General features: G+C 41.5%; 1 protein-coding gene across 2 annotated transcripts in view; it reads left to right on the top strand.

Moving 5' to 3' along the window:
* The window catches only part of FSHR (follicle stimulating hormone receptor), a gene marked incomplete at both ends in the record, with an annotated part of 171315 nt that overhangs the window by 75155 nt on the left and 79939 nt on the right, over positions 1 to 16221 (top strand). The gene's annotated exons all lie outside the window — the stretch shown is intronic.

Below are 16221 nucleotides of genomic sequence, written 5' to 3'. Positions count from 1 at the left end.
CGCGGGCCTCTCACTGTTGTGGCCTCTCCCGTTGTGGAGCACAGGCTCCAGATGCGCAGGCTCAGCGGCCATGGCTCACGGGCCCAGCCGCTCCGCGGCATGTGGGATCTTCCCAGACCGGGGCACGAACCCGCGTCCCCTGCATCGGCAGGCGGACTCTCAACCACTGCGCCACCAGGGAAGCCCTCACCGCACTTTTAAAAAGAACACTTGGCCAGGTCTGAGAAAGCGAGAAAGAAATCCATTAATGAAAGAAACACAAAGCAGAGAGAGTGGCAATGTGTTTGAGCAGTTATGCCAACTGCTTAGAGGAGGTTGGTCAGAATCCTGGGTCTGAGTGTTAATTTTAATATAAACTTACTATGTAACCTTGATTAAATCACCTTATCTCTCAGAACTTTGGCTTCCTCATCTGTGTATTAAGGGAGGAGATTTTAAAGGGGGAGGTAGCTTATGTGATCTCTAATTTCTATGCGCAAGCATCTCCCAGTTGGATGAGAGCCCAGTTTAAGACCTGAGTCTTCAATGTTTACAATTCTTGAAGACATTCAACACGCATAGGAACTGGGAGATGGGGCACTCATCTGAGCAGGGCTCACCAAGGAAAACAGGGAAGGAACAGAGTTGGAGAGCTTTTGACTCAAGGTGTATTCCTGGATGGATCAGCCATTGCCCTGCCTGGAATTAACAGAGACTAGGTGACTATTGGATAGGTCTCCCCCCCGCCAAAAGTTCTGTAATTACATAAAAGTAATTCTAAAGATAGGAATCCCAGGTACCACAAATAATTCACCTTAATAAATTCAATCCAGCAAATGTGACTGAGCTCTCATTGGGTACTCAGGCTACCATGAGACCTTCCTTTGGTGATAGATAGTTGATCTGAGCTGACATAGCAATAATCCCAGAGACAGAACAGCTGGTTCAGAAACTCAACTTCCTCACACACAGGTTGTCCATTTCTACCTCATGCCTTTATTAGTCAGCCTGCACTGCCACAGATGCCAGAAAAATTAATCTTATGTTTTCAATACTTTTTATGTCCTAAGATTTCCAAAACATTCTGGAGCAGAGAACCCAGTACCGAACTGAACTCTGAACAGACTATTAGTACCCTTCAGTCCCTATGCTCAACTTCATCCACTGTCTCACCTCCTATTCTTGGTCACTGATAAGTTCTCATCTCCTTTCCACATTTATGTTCTTCCTCCAGTTTTTAACCAGTTTTCTGAACTCAATAAATATTTGCTTCCTCTTCAATATCTCCCTCTTCACAAGTCACAAAATCCCTTTCACTCATTCTGCACATGTGGCCCAGTTTCACATATCCTTATTAAAAAGAAGGGGAGAAAGCTTTCTGGATAAATCCTGCTTTCCTTCTCTGCTACCATCCTCTCTCTTCCCCATCACTGCCACTCTTTTGAAAAAGCAGCCCATATTCACTGCCTCTCTATCCTTTCCTTTCAATCACTCCTCAGCCTGTCCTCTTGCTATTCAACCACAAATTCTCTAACACTATTAAATTACTCTATCAAAGGTCCCAACAATACCAAAACTGTCAGAGCTAATGAATTCTTCTTTGTCCTCTTAGTATTTAACCGATAGGTAACTTTTGATTACACTGACCGTTCATGCCCTCCTCTCAATACTCTTTCCCCTTTTAACGTCGGTGACACCACATCCTCCTGCCTGTCCTCTGAACCTTCCAGACTACTCCACAACCAGTTCTGTCCCTTTTCTTTTTCCTCAGTTGCCCCTCAAAAGTTCAGGTATTCCAGGGTACCAGTTTTGGCCATTTCCTTTTTTTATAGTCACATCCTCATTATGATTTATCAATTATATCTTACTACCAGGGCTCCTAAACCTTCAACTGCAAACCCCACCTCTCTTCTGAGGCCATAATTCTTGTTTTGAAATGGAGGCATTCCTCAATATCTACCCTTAAGTGAACCACAAGTGCCTCAAATTCAGCATATCCAGACAAACTCATTATCTTTACCCTTAAATTTCTCATCTTCCCATATTGCCCAGTGAATAACATCACCATCTGCCCAGATTCCCAAGCAAGAAAATTCAGTCTCCCTTGACTCATGTGCCTTCTCTCTTTCTTCTGTGCAGATGCTCTTCCAGTTCTATTGACTCCCTCTCAAAACTATCTCTGGAACCCTGTCCTCATCTTACTCCTGCAGCTATGAGGTTTAAAGTCACTTGCATAGCCTACTGCATGAGGCTGCTCTGCCTGCCCCAGCTCCCATCTCCCACCACTCTGTTTCCAGACCTGCTCTGCTCAAAGTCCCTTGCAGGGACTTTGGGTCCCTCTAGGGACCATCACTGCTATAGGTTTCAGTCTTAAGTCTCTGACACAGAAATCAAAGCTCATTATCTCCCACCATACACAGTATACCCCACACTTTTGCCAGGTAGGAAGATTTGCCATTTCCCAAGCACTACCATTACCAGACATCGTATTGCTTATTTAGAATGTGATGGCTGGTTCTTTGGACAATGCCTGGCACGTAGACCAAAACATAGGTGCAGGTGAAGGTATAAATGAACAAGTGAACAAATATACTTTCACACTGGTCTTATATAGATGCTGTCCTCCTGCCTAAAATTCCACTTGGTAGAAGCCTGCTTTTCCCACAAGAGGCAGAGCAGAAGTGTACCCCCCAACCCCTGGACAGCCTTTCCAGAACTCTCCCAGTGCTTCCAAACCATCATCTCATGCTTGTAGTAGCAATAGCATATTTATCAGATTGCATTTGGAGTTTACACGTTTTTCCAGATCCTTAAGATTGTTCTTTCAGAGCAAGGTCAGAGTGTAACTTAACTTTGTATTAAGTACAACACCAAGTCCTGTTGTCTTATCTCCTGGCTTCACCTCTAATCTATCCACTCGTCTCCTTCTCCAGCTACCATTATCTTGTCCTGGAAAACTGCACCAGTCTTCTACTTGTGCCTCCCCATCCACCAGCATGCTCTCCCCTTGCCCTCATCCATTCTCTACACAGCAACCAGAGTGACATTTTCTGAATTCATACCTAATCATGTCACCTTCAACACCTGGTACACCTGGTACACACACACATGCTCTCTCGCACTCTCTCTCTCTCTCCATACCTTACTGCTGCTCTTAACATAAAAAAGAAACTAGACTGCTCACATTTTCTCCTTTGCTCTACTGGCTCTTCTTCAGTTCATAAAAGGTACCATGTTATGCAGCCCAGCATGGGCCTTGCTTGTTCCTTCTGGCTAGAACTTCCTTTCCACTCTGCCCTCTTAATTTAGTTAGTTCCTCCTCATTCTTCAGACCCTGACACCAGTATCACTTGCCCAGGAATGCTCCCCCTGACCTCCCCAACTAGGACAAAACCTCCTGCTAACATAATACACTCTCATATCACCACTAGACTCTAGGTGGTGACTAGCATTTTGACATTCTTACACTTACTTATGTATTACTTGAATTAATCCCTAACTCCCCTATTGGACTGTAAGTTCCATGAGCACAAGGACATGATTGCTTTTACTCATTATTGGATCCATAGAGTCAGGTACCTACAATAAATATCTGATAAATGCACAAATAAAAGTGAACAAATACAAGTAGTTGGAGAGAGAAGATACCCAGATATAACAAGAAAATACTAAGTCGTAGGAATGATAATGATAACTGATGGAGGAGTTAACAGACATACAAACACTGGCTAAGACTCTACTCTGATCTAGGCACTTACATGGCTATAGTTTAAAATCAAACCCAGGACAAAAATGTACAGGACAATATGTGCAAAATAAGTGATACAAACATTGTATTTGTTCAGACTCTTTCTGTTGTGTGAGGGCAAAAGAAAGTAAACCTCAAACAGGCTGAAGAAAAGAAGGGAGTTTAATGGCTCATTTAACTTGATGGTCAGTGAGAAGGAATGGCTTTAGAAACAGCTCTATTCAGGTTCAAGGTCCTTAGGACTCAGCCTCTCCCCCTCTCTCTGGTCTCCCTTCACTATGTTCATTCCAGCCCTGAGCCCCACCTTTGGTGGCAAGAAAGCAGTAGCAGTCCTGCCTTCAAACATCATCTCAGGTTCTATTCAGGGGGAATGTGCTGCCCTTTTTCTTGCTCAATCCCATAAAAGTCTTAAGATTTAAGTCTGACTTGCTTAGATCACACAACCATTCCTGGACCAACCACTGCAGCTAGGAGAATGTAATGTTCAAATTGGCTGTGGCCTGGGTGATGGGCTCCAGACCTAGAGGTGAGAACACCTACCCCAACCACATGGATTTGGAATGGGGGAGGGAGATCCACAAACAAAAACTGAGGCCACTGTTGAAAAAAAAAAAAAAAGTGGAGACTAGATGCTGGTAGTGGGGAGCAAACAATGAACGTCTAAAAAGAAAGTTAGTCCTCTTCTCATCCAGAAGAGAGAGGGCTTTGTGACCTGGGTAGTTGGGGATTTGCTACGTTTGATTCTTCCCCCTTCCTCCTGTTAGAATAATTGGAAGAATCCAGTAACTCTGCCCCAATCCATGCTAATCCATCTTTCATTAATCCAGTTTAACCCACCTGCCTCTGCTTCTATAAGAAGTCAAGAGGGAACGGAGTCTTTTGGTAGAAGTGGAGCAGGAGATTCTCCAATAGAAATGAAATGATCACTGTCACTCTTTAGCTTTCCTCAGCATCACTCTCTCAAACCTCCTGACTCTTCACTGCTTTGGGACTGACTGGGGGAAAAGGAAAGCACTAAACTCTCTGCAGTGTGAAGTGGCTTTTCAAAGTGCACTGTAAACTGTTTACCTTATTTTTAATTATTTTGGAGTCATATATCAGCTTGGTATAAAGTGTGAAGACTACACTAAATAGAGTGGGGGGGAGGAGGTGACAATGTGGTGATTTATGGTAACCAGAAAAATTATGTATGGAAATGAGTGCAATTTAAAAACACATCTACGTGCTATTGTAACACTGGAGGGGGAAGAAAAGCCAGCGTATAATAAAATATCTTTGAAAATAGGAGAATGATGAATATGTAAATGAGACCAATCAACATCAGCTGAGATATGGTATATGCAGATGAGACGGCAATGAGCCAAAATGTGAAATAGCTCCCAAACCATAAATATGAACCATATAAAATTCATCTGAAATATTCATGATAACATAAGGACAAAAAGTATAATCAAGTGATTTATTCGCATATAAAAATGAGAATACTAGTCTGACACTCCAGCCTCCACCCCCAGATCACTGGGGGAAGAAAAGTTAATAGAGGGACTTTTAGAGGAAGAGATTTATTGAATGAAAACGGTTGCAAGCATGCTAAAAAAGCTGAATATCCTCCAATTCTCAGTTCTTTGGGCTCACTCAGCACAGATAAAGGGAAAGGAAATAAGTCAGGTAACTAAAATACTAATGGCACCAGTGCTAGAAAATTTGGGTTCCAGTCTGCTTTGCCTCCCTAACACTTCCTTAGGTCTGTTCCTACTCTGACCGTCTGTGATTCTGAGAGTTAATGGGCAAAGAAGCCTTGAATCCCACTTACTGAAATAAAGCAAGAAGGAAAGGCTGACGATTCTACAGGCTCCTGATAAAAAACTGAAGGCCAGTGTTGGAGTGGCTGGACCTCTGAATGGGAAGAGGGGATCTGAATCCCCCCCCCAAAAAAAAGTGATAATGAGGTTCAGGTTGTACTTTAGAATCCTCTGGGGAACTTCTAAAAACTTATTTTAAAAAATAATGCACAAGCTTGACTGTCATTTCCAGGGATTTTTCATTCTATCTGTCCAGGGTAGGGCCAAGGATTGATCATTTTTTTAAAACTCCCTTGATGACGCTAATATACGTTCACAGGTGAAAGCTACTGAGTGGATGATATTTAAGTCTGAATCCAATTTGTAGAAAGAGTATTCACCACAACATGTATAGTGTATCTACATGGTGTGGTTGAAGGAGAATAAACAGAGGGGAGGTGGTAGGAGATGAGGTCATAGAAGAAGCTGGGGTAAGGTCATGGAGAACCTTATAGGCCATGGGGTAAATTTGAGTGTCATAGTGAGCGTGATGGAAATTACATGGGTTATTTTGAGCAACTAACTATCTGACTTGGATTTGTTAAAGTTCACTTGCACACACAGATTTTGATTTACTAATATTTTGTTAAGAATTTTTGTGTCTATATTTGTAGAGATATTAGCCTGTATATTTCTTTTCTTATAATTGCTCTGTTTTGTTTTGTTATACTGGTGCTATAAAATGAGTTGGGAAATGTCCCCTCATCCTCTGTATCTTGAAAGAGTTGGTTACAATAAGGAAAGAATACTTTTTTTCCACAAACCGTGCTGAATCGACTCGGTATTCACATGGGAAAAAAAAATAAACCTCAACCCTTACCTCATGTCATATACAAAATCTACCTCTAAACAGATCATAGTCTTAAATGTAAAAGCTAAAACTTTAAAACAGCTAGAAGAAAATGTAGGAGAAAATCTTCACAATCTTGGGGTAGGCAAAGATTTCTTAAATAGGACACAAAAAGCATAAGATCAGATTTTATTTTGATGAAGTGAAAATAAAATCTCTGCTCTTCAAAAGAACAGCTAGCAGGAAAATGAAAAACCAAGCCACAGGCAGGGAGAAAAATATTTCCAAAACATGCTTCTGAAAAAGGACTTGTATTAAGAATATATAAAGAACTCTTAAAAGTGAAAAATAAGTAGATAAACAATCCAATTGAAAATAGGCAAAAGATCTGAATGGATACTTCCCAAAGATACACAAATAGACAATAAGAACATAAAAAGATATTCAACATTAGTGGCCATTACAGAAATGAATTTTAAAACCTTAAAGAAATACCATTACATACCCATACCCACTAGAATAGCTAGAATTAAAGACTGACAATATAGGCATTGGTGAAACTGCGGAGTGACTCGAACTCTCATATGTATCTGGTGAGACTGCAAAATAGTATAACCCCTTTGGGAAACAGTTTGACAGTTCCTTATAAAGTATTTATCCAAGAGAAATGAAAACATATGTCCACACAAAGACTTGTTCAAGAATGTTCATAACAGATTTTATTCATAATAGCTCCAAACTAAAAACAATCCAAGTACTCATCACCAGGTCACTGGGTAAACAAATTATGTTCTATTCATACAACAGAGTATGAATAAGTAATAAAAGGGAATAAACTACTAACACAACAACATGGATGAGTCTCAAGCATTTATACTAAGGCAAAGAAGCAAAACACAAAAGAATATACCATACACCAAGTAATTCTATTTATATGAAACTTGAAGAAAGAATATCTAACCTATTGTGACAGGAAGCACATCAGTACTTGTTGGGGCCAAGGGTGATGGTGGGGATTGTCTGGGAAGGGGTGCAAAGGAAATTTTAAGGCTGATGGAGACGTTCTATATCTTGATTGTGATGGTTGTTACAAAATATATGAATTTGTAAAAATACTCCTCGAAGAGTTAAAATGAGTGAATAGTATTATTTGTTAAATTACACTTCAATAAATAAAGCTGATTGTCTAAAATCAACAATTTTTCAGCACCTATTTGGGGCCAGGTGTTTTAAATACATTTCAGTTAATCTGCACTTTATAGACAGGGATACTGACATTCAGAAAAGGTAAGCAATCAACTAGCATCAGAGAGTTCTTTTGCAGGGAAGCTAGGATTTGAACCCAAGGTAATCTGGTTCTTTCGGCTACACAAGGCTTCCTTTTTGTTGGCATCTACCATTTTCCAGAATCATTCTACTAAAGTAAAAAGCGACAATGGGGAGGATTAAGGCTGTGAAAGCTTCCTTCGATGTCATGTAAAATTAGAAGAGAGGATTTCTGTGCCTAAACACTTGGAATTGCCATAAACCGGAACCTAGAGTCATAGAGGAGACAGAGAGGAGAGGAAACCTCTTCTTGGAATATTTTTTTCACCTTCAAGTTTCAGTGTGCCAACTCATTTCTGGGTAAAGATCCTGCTGAGACTGGATTTAGTTCAAGGCTTTGCAAACCGGGCTGCCTGTTAAGTTGCAAATTAACTTAGTCAGCAGTTGGGAAATGTAAAAGTTGGGCCAATTAAGTTGTCATCATTGACCCAGGTCAAACATGAGTTAGTGTCTAGAAGGTGAAAGTCCTTATCTCATTTCCTGTTCTCCATAAATATTCTGAAAATAAGTATTTTTGTTGTATTTACTGCTTCAACCAAGAACACAAGAAGCCATTTTCTTGTCACATTTTGGGTTGATGTGGTTTTAGTATTTCCATTAAGTCTCCTCATTTTCAACTGTTTCTAGGTGGGTCCTCAAAATAAACTCTACAATATCTGATAGCTGCCCAGATCATACAAGAGAATAATTTATTAGCTTTGCATTTATATGCTTGGGTTTGTTTTGTTTTTTCGCTTGTTTGTTTTCACTTTGATTTCTTTCTATGTGCACATGGTGGGGAGGAGTCTGATAAAGGAAACAGAGTTCCTGAGATCTAGTCATTTTGTGGATGCCTTCAACCTTGTATTCATTACAACTGTCCACATCTCAGTCCCTTCTGTTCTATCCATGAAGGGAGAGTAGGGTTTCCTTTGCTGGAAGAGATTCCAAAAAAGGGAATACTGACTGAAAGAATACAGACGAGAGCCCCATTGACTTATTCAGCTTAGGCTGCTGTAATAAAATACTGGGTTGGGTGGCTTAAACAACAGACGTTTAAATCTCACAGTTCTAAGAGTCCAAGATTAGAAGTCCAAGTGGGAGAACCCACTCCCTGCCTTTTCTCTGTATCTCCACATGGTTAAGAGAGAGCTCTGGTCTCTTTATCCCCTTATGTGGGCACCAATCCCATCATGAGAGCTCCACCTCCATGACCTTATCCAATTATTTCCCAAAGTCCCCATCTCCAAATTCCACCACACTGGGAATTAGGGCCTAAACATATGAACTTGGGGTGTTGGGGGGGAGACACCAACACTCAGTCCATAGCCCCCACTGTGAACTAGCAACCTTATAGTATGTATGTATAGTATGTATGTTATAGATGCTCCCTTGCTTGGGAAAGCACAGATATGCCCTCATTAACATCTTCCATCTCTAGGATCCTCCAGCCTCTTGGCTACTTGATGCTCTAAGGCATTCACGGTCCTGGTGACCTCTGCTAGCTGCCTTTCATTCAGCAGCTAAAGCTTACAGGTGGCAAGACTTCACAGAGTTTACTCAAGCCAGGCTTTTTTTTGGCTTGCCATCAAATACAATCTCCTTCCATTTCTTAATCTACAGCCAAGCAATGTCATCTTCTCTTTCTTTTAAGACTTCTGCTTGCCCTTCTGACCTTTCTTGACAAGGCAAGCTGTGGGAAAGACCTTCAAATGTGTTATGTTTGTCAGGGCTCACGGATATACCAGAAAATGAACTGGCCTTTTTGTTCTCTCTGCCAGTAACTCATTGTTTGTGTCTACTCAGAGAAGATACAATTAAGGTAGCATAACACTCAAGTGAAAAATAGCCTTGTGGCTCTGCCTTACAGACTCTTTGTTAGATTTTTTTTCTAATAGAGTAGTGTTGAAATAAAAAGATGCAATTGAAACACAAGCTCCGATCGATGCACAAACTATTTATTTTTATTTCCTCATTTAGCCCATGCCCATCACAACCACATCCATCTGGGCTGTTTATGACTTAATAAGATGCCTTAAGCAGTAAAAGACTCAAATAGGATACACACCTACCTGCCTGCCCACCACCCGTAACAAACAAACTACCTGAATCTTATACTTCAGAAACCTCTTCTGTGGTGCTCAGATCCACTCTGGCTAGCCTACACAGAAATGGAATGATCAGAGATGGGGTTTTACAATTCAAACCATTCCAGAGGTTAAACAGGTAGAGAGAAAGAGCAGAAGAGAGAGGGACAAATGCCAGAGGAGCCTAAATGAATAAAGTGGAAGTTAACCACCCCAGTGGGTCTGAGGTTCTGAGAGAGTCTGGGCACAGAGATAGCAATTGTGGATGCCAAGTGTTTCACAAACATGTAATTTGTGCTTGGATGTGAGCATGCTCTGAAAAGTTAAAAGTGCATACAAATGCAAGGTATGAATTAGAAAGAGAGCACGTCTGCTCTGCTTCCCATTCATGGTGTCTCAGCTCAACTACATACTGATTACAGATTTTGCCTTTCTCTCTTCTCATATTCCTCTCCAAAGCACCTAGCATGGGACTGGGCACACGAGAAAGATAATGGCAGGCAAAGTTTGTGAATTTGTCATCTGTGCCCCTGGGGTCCTTTCCCAACTTTTCAGAACCTCTTCCCCAAATCAGGCTCTCAGTATCTTTTTTATTTTGTTCTTCATTCTTCGTTCCCAGTAACAATAACATCTGAATAATGTAATGGCATTGAAATTCTAAGGAGTTCTGAATTAGATACTCCAAGACAATTTGCCTTTTTAAAAAGCCATGAAGTGGGTAATGCCACTTCCAAAGGATTGAATTGCTAATGGTGGGATTTTAGTCGATGTGGCACATGTGCTTATTAATACCTGAAGAATCATATCTAGACTGACTTACTTGTTTGCACTGCAAAGTCCATGTGTACATGAACAGAAATTTGAGGGAAAGATGAGCTTCCTGTAATCACAGACACTAGTGCCTTCAAGATTCCATCTACTGAGAATGGGCCCCCTCACGGTCTGACACCAGGTGGAGAACTCAGGCTGGTGTCTGTTTTGTTTTGTTTTTCCTTTACTGAATGTTAAAACTTTGGGGTTCCAGTCTTCATGTATTTGTTTAAAATGTGCCCCCTTATACTTCCCCTGTCTTCCCTGCTTCTCTTCATATGCACATATAACTTCTCAGTCCAATCAGATAAAACACTTAAGATGTGACTTTCCATTTAGCAAAGCAGACAGTTGCTTCGGGGGGAAAAGGGATGGTGGTTTACTGCAGCACCAAGTTCCATAACAATAACAACAACAAAAAATCCTGCATTGAGGGTAAGTTCTTCACTAACTTCAAGGAAATGAGGCCAAATCAGAAATCACTGGCTCGAGCTTTTTAAAGAGAAGAGATTTATAGGCTTCAGTCAAGTACTCAAGACAAGTGCAGCCTGATGGATGACACCAGCTAATCCGTCAAGTGATTTATCAGGGTTCACAGAGTAAATGATTGTGACTTCCGTCACTCCCTGAACACCTGTGAGGATGAGGCCTGTAGAGCTAATATGCTTCCTCAAGCCGGGGACACCTCCTCTGACTAGTGTATGTGCCGTTGTGTTTGGTCTGTTCTATTTGTGAGCAACCTTGAGAGAGACCAGGCAAACTCAGAGAAGCATAATCCATCCATCAGCCAAAAATTCCACAAATTCTCCTTGAGGCACAAAATACATTAATGAGATGAGGAATGATTAGATGAAGCTTATGTGCCAGTCACTGCTAGATGTTCTGGGCAGTAAAGATGAAGATACAAAGTCCCTGCTCTCCAGGAGTTCTCAAGGAGAACAGCAACAATCGGCTGTCATTTGTTGAGTGATTATTTTGCCAGAAACTGAGACAAGCCACTCTACATGCACTATCTTATTTAATTACCATAACCTCATCATCCCAGTTTTACAGCAAGAAGACTGAAGTCAAAGGGGTTATGTGACTTGCTCAATGTCACACATCTAATAAAGGGTAGGGCTGGGATGGTGAAACCTGAAAACCGGGCTATTACATCTTGAGAGTCTTCCAGTCATATTGGTGTAGGATAATAACAGAGTGTCCAAGTCAGAAGAAAAAAGTAACCCTTATATTTCTGCCAAGTACATAAACTTTACATGCAGGTGCTCAGCAGTTCTCACACTTCCCACTCAGTCTTGAGCACTTGGCAGTGGGGAAAAAAAACCAAAAAAAAAGACGCCCTAGGAATGGATGGATGTCTGGTCCAAGAAGTGAAAATCCAAGTGCAAAACTGGCCTTTTTCAGGCCAAAGAGGAAATGCTCTAATAGCGTGGGTCCATTATTAAAAACTGGCCCATGCTATTTCATCAAAACATCATTTTTTAATGGAAATGTCCTAAGTCAGCTATATTTATTGGCTTTTCTTCTTCCTGTTTCTGCCCACTCCCCTTTGTCTCTCCTTGGAATTAACATTCTAGTAACATGTAGATTCAACCAAAACTTCCTAGCCAAGATACAGAATTTCATCTCTGTAAGAAAGGATTTTTCTTTTAGTTAAATGCAGTGAGCATTTTATGACTTTCTACTAAGTGTCTCCTACATCACGGCATCTCAAATCTTAATGTGTATACAAATCACCTGGGGATCTAACTCATATGGAGAGTCTGACTAAGGAGGTCTGGGTGGGACCCGAGATTCTTCAGTGCTAACCAGCTCCCAGGGGATACCAACGCTGCTAGCCCATGGTCCAGAAGGAGTTATAAGATCTAAAAAAATACTAGTCCTGTGTAAGGAGGCGTATGGTGGAGGATTCAAGAGAAATGGACCACAATCCCTGCTCTAGTGTAGTTGTCAATAAAATACACATGAATCAATTAAAGAAAAGCAAGAACAAATGCATAAACGTGCTCCACTGCTATAACCAAATGATAGGTAATGGGAAAAAGTTTTCTTATTTTCTTTGTCATTGTCAGATCACATTTAATAGTAAAAACTGTCCTCATTTTTTTAGTATAATTAGTCACTCATGAAAGTATTGTCTCAGTTTCTGAATGTCCCTCTACTGGTACTCTGGAAACACTGCTGAACACTGAATATTGCAATTCACTTACAACTATTTCAGGAGCAAACCCACTGTATGGCTCATCTGGGCAAATTGAGCCTCAGCACTCGTTCTTGTGGCAGAAGGATATGTATATCTCAGGCAAAAAGTAGGAGACTGAATACAGGCATTTATGTCCTTGCAGTCTGAAGTGGACACAGGTCAAAGGGAAAGTGTAGGTCAAGGTAGCACACGTTTCATTCAAGATCAAGTACAGCTAGAGTTGTGAGTGATATGGGTTGGGGGAAGAGAGATGGAGGAAGGCAGTGGGAATGCTGGAAAGAAACAAAGAGACCTTCTTTGTTCTTTACTCTGCCAGCCAAGGCCAAGAAACATTCCTGGCACAATCAACAAAGCTCACAGGACACCTGAAGCAGAATGAAAGTTATGTTGGTCTGCATGAGTTCCAAGGGAAGAATGCCACAGAGCTAATCACTGGACTGAGATTGCCATTTAATGCTCTTTCACCACAAGTCATTCATCGAGTTTATAGCAGCAACAAGAGTTCATTACCATGTTCCTGTTTTGCAGATTCTTGAACAAGGTTATGCCTCCAATTTTAAGTGTGGTGTATAAAAGGAATGAGGGAAGGTGGGAGGGTGAGAGGTTTCTGAAGGGAATGGTAATAAACAGAATAGGTGATCCTCACCAACTGGAAATGTGAATCTCCCCCACGTGCTTATGACTTTGTGCAATCAGAAAGAACACTTCACAAATTCTCAGATTCTTTTTTTTTTTTTTTTTGCGGTACGCGGGCCTCTCACTGTTGTGGCCTCTCCCGTTGCGGAGCACAGGCTCCGGAAATGCAGGCTCAGCGGCCATGGCTCACGGGCCCAGCCACTCTGCAGCATGTGGGATCCTCCCGGACCAGTGCACGAACCCGCGTCTCCCACATCGGCAGGCGGACTCTCAACCACTGCGCCACCAGGGAAGCCCTCAGATTCATTCTTATTAGAAGTTCCTAAGCTCCTCTTCCCGGTCTATCTATCCATTCATCTTTCAGTCAGTCTTCCACATTAGAAGCTGAAAGAGAATATAGGATTTGGTTCTAGCTCCTAAGAAGTTTGTGATGTAGTTATAGAAATAAAAGGAATTCATGTGAAACAGAGATCACAAACCAGAACAGAAGCAACCTCTAAATGTTGCTGTCCAGATCTTGGGTGCTGAAAGCAGTTTGAAGAGATGGGAGTTAGATTAGTGTGGTGCAGAGAAGCCAGAAGAGGTTTTGTGGAGATTTCCATAATCAAAGGAGAGAGGGCAGGGCTTCCCTCCTGGCGCAGTGCTTAAGAATCCACCTGCCAATGCAGGGGACATGGATTCGAGCCCTGATCCGGGAAGATCCCACATGCTGCAGAGCAACTAAGCCCGTGTGTCACAACTACTGAGCCCGTGTACCACAACTACTGAAGCCCGTGCGCCTAGAGCCTGTATTCCACAACAAGAGAAGCTACCACAATGAGAAGCCTGCACACCACAACGAAGAGTAGCCCCTGCTCGCCGCAACTAGAGAAAAGCCTGCATGCAGCAACAAAGACCCAGTTCAGGCAAAAATAAAATTTAAAACAAAGAAAAGAAATAAGAAGAATGGCAAAAAAAAGAAAAAAAAAAAAGGAGAGGCCAAGTGTTCTGAGTAGCAGATATTCATGAAACAAATTCAAAGTCATAATGGAGATCTGAGGTCTCCCTAAAGAGGTCTGCAGGCTCCCACAGTCCTTGTCTTTTGATCACATTATGCACAAAGGTCTCCCACTGAGCTCAGAAAGTTCAAACAGGAGTAGAAGAAAAGAAGATTCATGCACTGGGATAACTGTACCTGAATTCACCAGGATACTGACTCTTTTAATGCCCCACCCATGGGGCACAGGAGATAGTCCATCAATATCCAGATAGTGTAATGGTCGGTGTACAATAGACAGACTCAAATTACATCTAAAACTGTTTAGTCTCATTGATTTGGGGGAACTGTTGTTAAGAAGGCCAGCTCTCCGTAGACAGATGTCCCTTAAGCTGTCCCTAAAATTCCTCAGTGCTCCCTAAACTTGGGCAGCGAGGAAGTCAGAAAGGGAAATATTCTGCTCCTGCCCAAACACAAGCATTTTCCTGATCTCCTCTGGAGAAAGCCAAGTGAATGCTCACTATTCCCAAGCCCAGTTGTCTCCATTGCAGAAATATGAGAAGGTCTTGGTGTGCTTTTAAAAATGCTCTAAGAGCTGCTATATTCTGCTTTCTTTTCCATAAACTGTTGTTAGTGTCAAGATGAAAAACAGGCTCTGTCTGATCAGTGAGTTCATGGGTGACATAATACTATAGCTGGCCCCTGCCTCTTGGCAATCCTCTATTTGAACAATGCAAATGGTAGGATATGACTGAACTAAATATGCCACTTCCTAGTCCTTCTTCATTAACTCTGTCTTTTTAGTCCAAACCTGCTCCTGTTCCTGCTCCTGCCCCAGGAGTCTAGGGATGACCAACCCTAGAAATATATTTGGCTCTTTAGAACTTAAGATGCCACATTTAGAGCTATTAAAAAAAAGAAACTGCTGTTCCAACATTCACTAATGTATGATTAAAAGCAAAACCACGCCTTTGAAGACTTCAAAAGATACAGCAACAAACATATGTGTGGGTTCCGTAGAAAATGTGGATGGCAATGGATTTTTCTGCTCTTTATCAAGGGCAGTGATAAATTTTGACCACCAACTTTTGTCAGATTGCCACAGTCCCTTTGTGAGACTTATACCATGCACTGCTCTGACAATCCTATTTTCAGGTTCAGTGTTTCTCTATTCTTGTTCTATCATCCCTTCTTTGGCATTCAGAACGTCTTCACTCCCCATCAACATTAATCTCTCCTGATTCTCACTCCAAATAATTCTTAAACACAAGAGTAGATGATCACCTTTAAAGTCACGACTTAAATGCCCCAGACCCATGTCACTGGGTAAAATTGGGGAAGGTAGAGTGGCAAAAGCACCAGTTCTAGATTCTACAGTATAAAATATGATATGGAAGAATGTGCGCTCGCCTTGTCCATGTCTCTGGAAACATTTCCAAGATGAATTGCTATGTACGTGGTGGGAGGGTGGTGAAGGTACTTTAAGCCACTATCATTGCACCATTTCTCCCTCTTCACTTCTTAAAAGTAAGTGTTCCATGATGAGGGAGGAAGGAAGCCCCCTCCTAGGCTGAGAGAGTCTATTCCCTTCCCTTCAGGCAAGGATGTCAGGGGGTAGTCTCAAGGAAAAAATAACACTTCTTGGTCTAGAACTCCTCAGACCAGACTCTTTTTCAATTCTAGAATATTCCATTGCATTGTTTCCCAGCAACCCCTATCTTGGGACTTCTTTAGAATAATCTAGTAATATTTAAAATATAAAATCCTCTAGGGCCATAAATCAAAGATAATATGAGGACTGAAATAATTCTTCATGCAGCTTGGAAATCTTATAAGAGACATGCAC

Source organism: Mesoplodon mirus (genome assembly GCF_964341445.2).
Source record: "Mesoplodon mirus genome assembly, chromosome: 14".
NCBI lineage: Eukaryota > Metazoa > Chordata > Mammalia > Artiodactyla > Ziphiidae > Mesoplodon > Mesoplodon mirus.
The sequence above is the reverse complement of the archived record's forward strand: the minus strand, read 5'-3'. Positions and strand labels throughout refer to the sequence as shown.